The sequence below is a fragment of the Castanea sativa genome, chromosome 2 (assembly GCF_040712315.1).
Source record: "Castanea sativa cultivar Marrone di Chiusa Pesio chromosome 2, ASM4071231v1".
In the NCBI taxonomy this organism is placed as follows: domain Eukaryota; kingdom Viridiplantae; phylum Streptophyta; class Magnoliopsida; order Fagales; family Fagaceae; genus Castanea; species Castanea sativa.
Genome location: NC_134014.1, coordinates 10,037,371 through 10,049,680, shown reverse-complemented (window position 1 = coordinate 10,049,680; position 12,310 = coordinate 10,037,371). Strand labels below are relative to the sequence as shown.

At 32.9% G+C, this 12,310-nt stretch overlaps 1 long non-coding RNA gene across 1 annotated transcript; it reads left to right on the top strand.

The window, feature by feature from the left end:
• The first annotated feature begins 1,275 nt into the window (after window positions 1-1,275).
• LOC142626394 (uncharacterized) lies at window positions 1,276-8,717 on the top strand. The gene is made up of 5 exons (XR_012842498.1): window positions 1,276-1,953; window positions 2,443-2,556; window positions 3,695-3,767; window positions 5,319-5,424; window positions 5,924-8,717. It is a non-coding gene; the product is annotated as an uncharacterized LOC142626394 (long non-coding RNA).
• The last annotated feature ends 3,593 nt before the right edge of the window (window positions 8,718-12,310 follow it).

Below are 12,310 nucleotides of genomic sequence, written 5' to 3'. Positions count from 1 at the left end.
AAGAAACTTCACCCACTACCTGATGGTGAGACTAACAATCACAAAACCTTCATGAGCGAGATTCATGCCTTAACAAAAATAAGACATCAAAACATCATGAAGTTGTAAGATATTTGTTTACATACACAACATTCACTTTTGGTATATGAGTTCTTGGAAGGAGGAAGCTTGGTGAAGTTATTAAATAGTGAGGAAGGAGTAAAAGCATTTGATTGGAATAAGAGGCCAACATCGTCAAAGGTGTGGTGAATGCTTTATCTTATATGCACCATGATTGCTTGCCTCCTATAATTCATCATGATATATCAAGCAAGAATATTCTATTGGATCTAGAATATGAGGTTCACATCTCTGATTTTGGCACTGCTAGGATTTTGAAGCTTGATTCTTCCAATTGAACTTCACTTGCAGGCACCTTTGGATACATGGCTCCAGGTTAGTTTCTTTCTTGTTGTCTATAGTTTTTCAAAGTAGAAGTTTTCAATTTGTTATTTTGTAGTCTGTCATAAAAATTGGAAATGTGGGGTGATGTGTAATTAGAATTTCTAACTTGCTGATGGGATAAGTCAATGGTTATCTCAAAGAGGTTGAACCCATTGTGTAGGGAGCACCCGATATCATAGTATAAATAACTAGCTAAATATTCTTTCACACTCTTATACCATTATTTTACATATATATATCCACAATTTTGATGTGAAAATATCCCTACTTTTAAAATGTCTATATTTTAACACATACAAAGTAAATGTGAAAACAAATTTGAAATAGCGGATATATGAGAATCAAAACCCAATAAAATTTTCAAGTTTAAAGTGAGAAGAACATCTATCTTAGAAGCCCACATGGGCACCAAATAGCCAAAAGCCATAGTTATACAACCTATGCCCAACTACTAAGGCTTTTTAGCTATTTCATGTTATTATATTAACACTACAAAACACGCAGGTCTTAGGCCGCGTTTGAAAAAATGCGGCCTAAGACCCTAGTTAAGCTGCGTTTCCCTGAAACGCACCCATAGCCCCAGATTTATGGCCGCGTGTGTTGAACGCAGCCCAAAACCAAGTCTATAGCCACGTTTGTTGGTTCTACAGCTGCGTTTTTCTAGAATGGGCTGAAGCCACGTTCATAAAACACGGCTATAGGTCTGTCCTAAAGCCGCGTTTATTAAAAACGCAGCCATAGTCAGCCTGAAGCTGCGTTTTTGTAAACGCAGCCTAAGGCATCCCTGAAGCTACGTTTGAAAAAACGGGGCTACAGCCCCTACTATAAATTGGAAAGAAAAAAAAAAACCCCTAAGGCATTGATCTAAGCCCTTCGAACCTTTCTCTGTCTAAATTCAACCCTAGCCTCTTCAATCGCACATCAGCCTCTACCTCTCAAGCCCGATCTCAACCCTCGCCTTCCAAGCCTCCATCTCTCAAACTTCATCCTCCATCTCTGATCTCAACCCTCTGGCTTTGATAAGAGAGATTATATATGATTTTTATATATCCAGGTAGAGGGGTGTATATGGAAATTTCGGGGTGAGTGGTAGGAGAGCATATACAGGTTCATTTCTGAGGAGCGGTGCGCTTCACGATCTGGTGGTGGTGGTGAGGGTTGCTGACAGTGCCGGACGTGCCGCCGTGTGGGGAGACAGAGATGGATCTGTTGGGAGAGATCGAGCGGTCGTGGTCGATGGAGAATCGCATCGAAGGAGACAACAGAGGGGAGACGTTGTACATGTTGACGCGTGGCGGTGAGGCGGAGCGGTGGTGGTTGTTGAAGAAGGTCGTCGATCTGGACGAGATGTTGAGATCGGTGGGGCTTTGTCACCAAAGAGAGATCTGACCCGATTCATCAAATAGCCTAAGACTGTTCAGCTTCAGAGGAAGAAGCAGATCCTCAAGCAGAGGCTCAAGGTCCCCCCAACTCTCAACCAGTTCACCAAAACCCTCGACAATAACCTTGGTATGTATACTATTTGATTCTTACATTTTTTGTTTTTTTTTTACTACTCCAATTATTTGAGATTTAAGGAATCATATTGTTGTAACGTGATGGAGGTTTTATGTTTGGTTTGGCCACTTTGAATTAATTCATGTGATTTATGAGTTATTATATCATTGATTGGAGTTCTTCAATGTCTCTGTTTAAAATGGGCTTATTTTTAAGTGCTTCATAAGTACTATAGATTAGTTTAAATAATTTGGGTCATATATATATATCCGTTCATATATTGTATGAGGGTTTTGGGGTTTGCTTTAATAGTTCACTGAGTCTGAGTTTTGAGGTCTTGCAAAAGGTGTATATTTTATCATGGAGAGAAGCTCATTTCTTTTGTTTTTTGTTTTTGTTTTCTAACTGCATATGGTCATCCATGAAGAGTTACAGTAGTCAACAGAAGTGGCTTCCAATCATTTAATGACTATTTAACTATCCTTTGTTGTGGTTGACTAGTTTAGAGCAGCACTCCATGTACTTGTGGTTTTTATGGACGGGCCTCCACATGCTCTAACCATGCAAGTAATCAAGGAGGTGATTAACTCTACCATAGTTGAATATGTAGAAAAGGTAGGTATGATATTTTATTTTATTTATATATTTATTTAAATCACATGATTTTTTACTTATTTTTCTTTTGTCTCCTTCATCTAGACAATGCTCTCTATTTACTTCAATACGTTAGCTTCATTAATGTGCTTGATAATAGTAGGTGAATGCTTTCAAATGCCTGCATTTCATGGTAGGAAATTAAAATCATGGTTTCAAATGCTCTCTTATTTTTCCCAACAAATAAATTATTTGTTGTCCAAATTAGATTTAGGCAGTGCTGGTGGTGGCAGGAGTGGATAGATAGCTTATTGGGTGGTTGGAATTCAATGGGTAGTTTGATAGTCTTGTTGCGTTGAGAACCAAAATATGGGATAGTCTTGTTGGATTTTGTGATTTTGTATGATTTTATTTGGTTGTTTGTAATGGTGGTGGCTTGCTCTTTTAATGGGTGGCTCTGTTTTGGGTTTAAAAGGAATGTGCGCCAGGTGCTTGAGAAAACTTCTCAATGAATTTCAAATAGGTGCTGCTATCAACCTCTTGGAGCCAACCAGCCAACTGAAGGGAGCTGATTGTTGTGCTACCTGATTTTTGTTTTTAAGTTTCTCATTAATATTAGAAGTCTCTTGGTGAAATTTAATTGAAGCAATCAAGTAAATATGCCATGTATCATTTTTTTTTTGGTGAGATTTATTTTTACTTTATGTTATATACATACATACATACATATATATATATATATATATATATATATATATATATATTTTTTTTTTTTCCTTTGGCTGAGTCAATGTTGGCATTAAACTTCAGGTAATAAGAATTTACGCTTTTTTTTTAGGGGTAGGAGTTTACTCTTCTTTTTTTAGGGGATTATGCTACTTGGTTTCCCAATTTAAATCAAACACAAACTCTTTGATAACAAACCACTATTATCTTTACGCTTCTTCTTTTTTTAGACGTAGGAATTTATGCTTTTTTTTTTTTTAATGATTTAAGGAGAGAATTAGAGAGGTTTACTAGAGAGAAATCGTATTGGAAGCGATATATTTACTTATTGTCCATTTTGCTGTTTGAGAATTTGGATTGAAATTCACTTAATTGGATTTCATATTGTTAAACTTTGTTGCTGATTGTTTACCTTTGGCCTTTTGTTTTATAGGATTAGTTATGCCCTGCCATATACGAAGAGCTTGACGGCCCAAAGACATGGAGCACACAAGAGAGGTGTATGGGTAAGTTTGTGATTCTTCAGAACTTCTTTTTGTGTTTGGTAAAGTTGATGTACTGCATTAAGAGTTAGGAGTGTAGCTTAACCCCCCATTATCATCTAAGGAGGCTCTCTTTGTTACTCATTTCACTATTTTGAATGAATTCAGTTGAATATTTAACCTGTAAGTCTTACTTATAGTAACCATACGGTGTTTCATTATTTTGCATGTTGGTATTGTCCTGAGGACATTGTTTTTTTCTCTAATTCTTGTTATATATTTATTTTGACTTTGCCGTTGTCTTGTTATTTTGAACGTTTGCAAAATCTTGTGGGCATTGTAGAAGGAATGTTCTAGATTCAAAGAATTTTAGTTATACTGTTAGCACCAGATGACAAGAGCCAATCCTTATAACAAATTAATTATCAAAAAGAAAACAAAAATCTCATAGTTCTTTTGAATGTTTTCTAGCTCACACCAAAAAATCTGCTAATGCTTTGGTGAAAACAATAAAGATGCCATTTGGAGAGGCACCATTGGCTCTTTTGGTTGCAATGGCAAGTGACTAGATATGGCTCTACATTAGAATTTTCTATTAACTGCATTGGTGACTCAATTCGGTCCAATTCAGCCACTTTGGTCCAATTTAGAATATTTGGTCCATTTTGGCTTATTCAGTACTCAAATTTCTATTATGCAGAGTGGTTTTGTCTTGATAGAGATAGAGTTGAGTAAATGTTGGTTATTTTCTGCTTCTTTAGTAAATACTTAAGCTTGCATCTGGATTAGCTTTTTAGTTCCATTGCTTATGCACAACTTTTTGAAATCTTGTTTTTTTTCTTGATACGACTGTACTTTTACCCACTTTCAGCAAACCAATAAAAAACTTGTTTATCCTTCAAAAGAATTAATCAGCTTGGTAGTTTTATCCTTCAAAACTGGTTTCTATTTTGTAGGATGTTTACTTTTAAGTTGGTCTTGTAATACAGAAATAAATTTAGTTTTGCTGTTGAGGTAAAACTTAAAATATTATCAAGGTGTATAATTTATAGATGACATCAATTTGTTTTACTTGTCTCTTTTAGGTTTGGACTCTCTAGTTTCTGGAAGTAATTAAATTAAGTGCACTTGAAACAAGGGAAGAATGGGATAACTTTATGACCTTTTGAAAAAGAAGAAACAAGCACCTGAAACTACATGTGCTATAAAGAAAGGTGTTAAATATAAAAGCCGTGCTTTATATTTCTCAGATTTTAGTTTGTAACTTGGTATAATTCAAAATGATTTTTGCATTCTTTATTTGAATGTTGTATTATAATTGGTGGGATAACTTGTAAATTCTTTAGTAGTTTTCATGGATCTTGTAAATCTTAGATTGTATATCTTTTGGAAACCATTTCAGAGTTCTTTTAATGAAATTCATTATTACTTATAAAAAAATATATAAAAAGAAAAAAACTCTTCTCCACGAATCAGATATGCCTTATATCACTGGGTTTTATTCTTAGGGAACATATAACTACATAGAGAGCATATTTTTCTTTTTGATTGGCTGAAAAATCATTCTTGGTGTAGGAGAGCAGGTTTATCCATACACATTCTTGGACTCTCATTTATTTTACAGCTTGGGTACACCAAAAAGCAAGAGGAAAGACATTTTTGTGGAGTCATCACTTTGGAGGTAAGGATAATAGTTGATACTGTTATACTGTCAGATCTGTGATTATTGGCTTTCAGTGCTGATTGGAATTACCTTTATATTTGTTGGAATTACCTTAAATATCACTTGTCTTATTGTTGAGATAGATGCCAAAGTGATTGTGGATGTCTTCCAAAATCCTGCCTATAAAAATAATAATAGATACAAAAGAACTCAAGTTGCCTCTCATATAAAGTTGATGAGTTATGCTAGGTTTGGTACATTGGGAGGCTGTTTGCCTTCACAAAAATAGCATTATTGTTGTGATGTAGGCAAATAAATTTTTGGAATTTCAGTGTATAGATGCTTTGTGGAAACTAGAAAGTCTCTATGTTTTGAAATATTGTTGTTATTATGATTGTTATATCCTGCTGTTTGAACTCTGGGCATCAATTTTGTGTTTCATTGCTGAGAAAGTGTAGGAAAGTCAAAGGAAAAAAATGTTCCTAGTGTAATTGTGTTCCTTTTGATCTTCTTGAAGGCAAGAGAGAAGCTGAGGGTGTAGAGTAGGCTGCTGTGAAGTATTCAGGGGTATAGCTGAAGGCAAGAGAGAAACTGAGGGTGTAGAGCAGCTGTGAAGTATTCAGGGGTATATTCAGGGGTTTAGCCGCGTTTTAAAAACATGGCCATAGTGATGGGCTGAAGCCACATTTTTAAAACGCGGCTATAATCCTAGCCTAAAGCCGCGTTTTTCAAACGCGGCTTTAACCCACAACTATGGCCACGTTTAAAAAAATGTGGCCATAGACCCCTCAAGCCTATAGTTACGCATTTTAGGCCACTGTTAAAAACGTGGCCTAAAAAAACGCGGCTATAGACCAAATCGTCCTATAGCCACGTTTTAAAAACGCGGCTATAGAACCTTTTTTTTGTAATGTAAAGTTCGTACTCGTGAATCGTTATAGGTCTTTGTACTCATAGGGTAAGCAATTTAACTTTATTAAAACCGTAGGGTTAGTCTAAAGTTAATTAAAGACTCATTATTATTTATACCATTATTAGGTTTGCCGTTGTAGACACTCGATTTTGCGCCCATGATTTAATCAAGGAATATGACTAGAGTGGCCATTTATAAACCCAAAGTTTATGATTGAATTACTTGCATTAATTTGTTAATTTCATATCATAAAAATGATCTTGAGATTTTAATGGTCGCGATGGTATGTCCGATTTCCAAATTGGATGGTCAGATTGAAAAATATCACGGTATCGAGTTTCTCAGCTTGCATGTATTGTATGGGGTGAAGCCGATCACGTGTGATTAATTGAAATTAATTTTGATTGGTTAATGATTAAAATTAATTAAATAAATTTTTGTGATTGGTTAAGTATTTTAAAAGACCTAATTATCACTTTGGAACGAGGTTTATCAGGAAAATAACTCTGAAATTCGTCCAAATATAGTTTTAGAGTTTGAAAACACTTCAAAAACGTGCTAATCAAGTAGCAAATTTCAGATACAAGTTCCAAGGTACTTTTGGCATAGTAGAACTCAAAATTCAGACTAGGCTATTTCTGGAAAAGATGTAGAGAATCCAATTTACCTTCAGATATCAAAATTTCAGCTTAATTTGAATTTTGAGTAAAAAGATATGATCAAAATATTGAAGCTTGTTTTGATCTGAAAAATCAGTTTACTCTTATCCAAATCTTTTTTTTTTTTAAAGAATTTTCCCCCATACGTGATTTGCTTTCTTTTTTTTTTTTTCTTCAGTATCTCAACCTCTATAAATAGAGGATACCTCTTAAAATTCAGCACACTTTTCACCCCTCTCCGACTCCCCTCTTTCTAACTTTTCTTTTCATCTTACTTTAAAGATGTTTTGGAGGCTCTAGCCTTAAGAATTTCTTTTTTATAAGCAAGATATTTTAGGTTTCAAAGATAATTGAATAAATTTCTTTGAACTCTAAAATATTTTCTCAATAAGAAGAGCACATCCATGCAAGAGGAATTTTTTTTTTTTTTTTACTTGATGATGCATGAATGGATGCGTCCTTTTATTTTTAATTTCTAATGTTGTTGTCATGTGTTGTTTAAGTCTTTAAAGCATGTTCTTAATATATGCCATGATTAGATGCTTTAGATGATTGTTTATTTCAATTCTTTCTCTCTAACTTCAAAATCTGCAAGGACCATCAAAAATAAAACTAATCTATATCTTCCTTAGATGCAAATCTATTTTTTTTCAAAAATAAAATTGATCTATATCTTCCTTAGATGTAGATATGAATTTTTTCAAACATAAAAACTGATCTGTATCTTCCTTAGATGCAGATCTGAAATTTTTAAACACAAAAACTGATTTGTATCTTCCTTAGATGTAGATCTGAAATTTTTAAACACAAAAACTGATCTATATCTTCCTTCGATGCATGTATGAATTTTTTTTATTATAAAATTGCAGATTTTGAAATTTGAAAGAAAGGATTGAAAGTTAGGTTGTAATTTTTTAATGTTTGGTGCATGTAGCGTAGGTTTATTTCATGAGTGTAGTCCTCTTCTAAAAAATATTTTTCTTATTTTATTTCACATAAAAAAAGATTTGATTTTATTTTTCTCTTTACAAATCTTAATTTTTTATTTACAAAAACGATCTGATTTATTTTATATATAAACCAAAAATCAATTTTTTTACTTTGTTACAAAACAGATTTGATATTTTTTAGCAAAAAACCTTGTTCTTTTTATTCACCAAAAAACAAATTTGATTTTTCTTTACAAAACTAATTTTTTACACATACAAAAACAAATTTGGTTTCTTTTTAATGAATCAAATCATTTTTTTTCCAAAAACAAATCTGAATTTTTTTCTCAAAAAGAGGATGCATTTATAAAATAGATTCATGTGACTTTGTTTGGTTAAGTGTGTCATGTATGCAATGTATCATTCATATCATGCATAAATGATATATTGGTCATGAGAGTCTAGAAGACCAGATTCTGTCTGGGCAGAATGGGTGCCTAACACCTTCCCATTCCGTAATCTAGCATCCGAGCTTAGTTTCTTTGGTAGATCTAGGCCTTGTCTTTATTTTTATTTTTGGGTAGATTGTAACTAGGATAAAAAAGCCATGTGTTTTGGTAGTTTGTAACTAGGACTCAAAGCGTTGTAATATTCAATCTATCAAAGTTTGTATTTTTTTTTTTATTCAATTAATGACAATGAAACTTTTTGGTCATGTAAAGTTGTATTTAACTTTTTTTTTTTGTATAAAAAATAAGTGGCGACTCCACACCACTTACCCAAAAAGAGAGGTGTCCTTAAAAAACACCCAAATCTTTTTTTTTTTAGAGCACCGAAGTTTGCGGTCTCTCACAACAATAAAAATCAATTCATATAGAAGAAATTTATATGTTTGGTAACTGTTTTTTTATCTTATTTTCTGTTTTCAAAAACAATTTTTTTTTTAATTTTTTTTTGAGACTAAAAAACTTGTTTGGTAACCTAAAATGGACAGAAAACAAAAACTATTCTCAAAACTTAATTTGTGAAGGAAGCTGAAAACATGCAAAAGACTGTTTTCAGTTTCTAATTTTCAAAAGTCAATGAAAACACATATTTAATTTAATAAATCTATTTCATTTAATGAATTAACATTATAGTTCAAATCCTAGTAAAAACATATTTAAGTATTTTCTATTTTTTCTTCAAAAAACTATCTTTTTAATTTCAACTAACCAAACATTTTTTATTTCAAAAATACAAGAAAATTGTTTCTATAATACTATTTAAGGGGCTGCCCCTATTTGGACCGGATTTTTTTTTCTCCAAAATACCCCTATTTTCCTAGATTTAAGTAAAGACAAAACTAAAGGATAACAAAGTAAAAATATATCTTTAACTGCCTATAAAATATGATCACTCTTCCACTAACCCATTTATTTAGAAGCAAACTTCACTTTTAAACTTTTCTTTTTCTTTATTTTTTTAATTGACTGAAATATTTTTTTTTTAAAACCCACGTTAAAAAGTTTTATTTTTAAAATATTAACTACAAAATAGGATCACATTTACGTTAGTTTTCAAACTCTTATTTATGGAAATTCCGAAAATACCCCTACAACCTACGTTTAAGTAGGGACAAAACTTGGTAAAAATGCTTTTAATAACTCCCACGTAAAACACTATTTACAAAATAGGACCACACTCCCAATACACTTATGTTGGTTTTCAAACTCAAGTTGCTTCTTTTTCAGTTCTTCAATTCTTTCAATTCTGTGTGAATCTTCTTTTCACCATTCTCATTATTTTTTCTACTTGCTCGGCTCAAATTTGCTTCTGCCTCAACGGTATGTGTATGTCAATATACATTGGTCTTTTCTATTTTGGTTTTCTAATTCATGGACAACTTCTTATATTCTAGAAACAAATCAAATATTTGTGTAAAATAGCCCTTATGTTTCAACCTTACCTTTAATTTCTTTCACATATTTCTTCAAGAAACGTGCACTGGGGTGTCTATCTTCAAGATTTTGGTATCTAAACTTCAAAAAACATGCACTAGGGTGTTAATCTTCAAGATTTTCATGTGCTCTGTCCTCCAACTCCAACGAACTGTTTGGATTTTGGATTTCAAGTGTAGTCAACGACAAAAATGCAAGTATCTTTCATAACCTCTATTTAAAATGCCTCATACGTGTTAGGTTCTCTGTATTATGTTTGCTTTTATGAATTGCCATTCAATATTTGCTTTCTTATATTTTATTTATATTTGGTTTCTTTAACTACATGATATTGATAAAGCTTTATCTATGGACTACATGTATCCAAATTTGAATTCAAGTGTACTAGAAAGTGCTATAGTGGGAATTTGCTTGCTTCAAAGACACACGTGCCATTTGATAATTTGGAATAAAGTAATAAGTTGGGTTTGAAAGAATAGGGTAATATGTTTTTTTTTTTTTTTTTGTTGCTGAATGATAAGGGTAATGTGTTTGATGTTCAGTGCACCAATCCTTTAAATGTATTCCCTATTCAAGATACTGTATCAATCTAGATAAGGTAACAAGAGCCCGAAGCCCCAAAGTATTTGCTTAAAAGAAGAGCCCGAAGTGCAACAAAGTAAGTGGAATACGGTTTTAGGAGTTTGAGTTTGCAGTTCAGTATTTGTTTTTCTGAATTTGGTTTATATTTGGTTTTTTTATTTTGTGAGTTTTTTAAAACTCAAATTGATTTTTTAAAAAAAAAAAAATCAGTTGAATGCTGACTTAGAGTTTAGGAAAAAAAAAAAAAAAAACCTTATTATTTTATCCTGATTTAGAGTCTGAGAGGAGAAAAAAATTCTTTTAACTCCCATGTAAAATACTGCTTACAAAATAGGACCACACTTTGTTATCATTATCCTCTTTATATCATTATCTATTCTTTTCTTTTCTTTTATTTGGTCAGTTTGATGGGTGTTTCATATCTACTAGCCTCTGAACATGCGCTTACGCTCGTGTTCAGAGGCTCTTCTATTTTTCGGGTAAAGGTTAAAATTTGAATCCATTATAATTTAAGATTACTACATTTTCTAATCATAAAACACCTAGGGGTGTGATGAAAAAAATAACCTGTTAACAAACATAACCTGTCACTCAATGGTTAGTTTTGTTCAAGATGTAGACCTTTAAATAATTCCAACATATTCTTAATTGTCGCATAATACAAATTTTGCTACATTTTTACTATGTAATTAGGCAAGTTATATGGTTGCATAAATAATAAAACCACGTTCCTCCTATATTTAATCTATAAACATGTAAAGCTATCTGATGCTTTAGAAGCAGAACAAGTCCAGCAACCAGCAACCCCAAGTTCAAATGGTTTTTAAACCCAGACCGGACCGTACGATCAAATCGGAAAAATCTCAAACTGCTCATTTTTGCGGTTCAAGAACCACTCTATGGGAAAAAAACAGGGACCCATGTGAACTATGGTCGGACCTCACGGTTCTGAGAACCCTGATCACATCTCACGGTTCCCTGCTTCCCTTTGAATCTGAACCTTAAAAAAAAAAAAAAAACAGAAAATTCTACTCCCTTCAGAGTACATCACGCAGCTCCCTTCAGAGTACTTACACACTTATAGCTATTGTTGTAGGCTGAAGCTTCAACCACCGTAAGATGCTATCAGAATTGAGATCGCACCGCCATCTTCCTATTCTTCTTCTCTGTCTCGCTCGCACTCTCTCTCCGTTTTTGACGACGCTGTTTCTTCATTTTCCCTCCGAAGTGTTCTTCTTTTTTGGTAAATGGAGTCCTGTCACCAACGTTAGCTTTACTTCTTGTTGTTGCTTTGCTGTCAACCACCAACATTAGTTTACTGTCAACCACTCCTTTTTCTTTTCTTTTTTTTGTGACTGAAAAGATAGAACCACTCCTTTTTTTTGAAACAACTGTCAACCACTTCAAGCTCAGATGGGCAGACATCCTAATTCCTTAGTCTTTTTTTTAATTCATAAATGGTGGACTATTCAAACGGGCTTGGGCATAAAAAAAAAAAAAAGGTTTGGGTTTTCAAATGGGCTTGGCCATGACTTTAAAAAAAAAAAAAGCTTGGGTCTCATAAGCTTGGGCTTGGTCATGGATTAATTTATCTCTTTACAATTTTATTGGGTCTCATAAAATAAAAATTATTGGGTACTCAAATGAGCTTTGTCATGACTTAAGAGCTCTAACAAAAATTATATATATATATATATGTATGTATGTATGTATGTATGTATGTATGTATATAATTATTTATCTTTATGTCTAGATAAATTTCCAATTTTTACTAATTTAATATTTTAAATAATTATTAAATTAATTATGACGTCATCACGATTCGATCTTGGTCCAACCTTAAAAACCTTGAACCTCTCCCTTTTACAGTTCATTGAATGG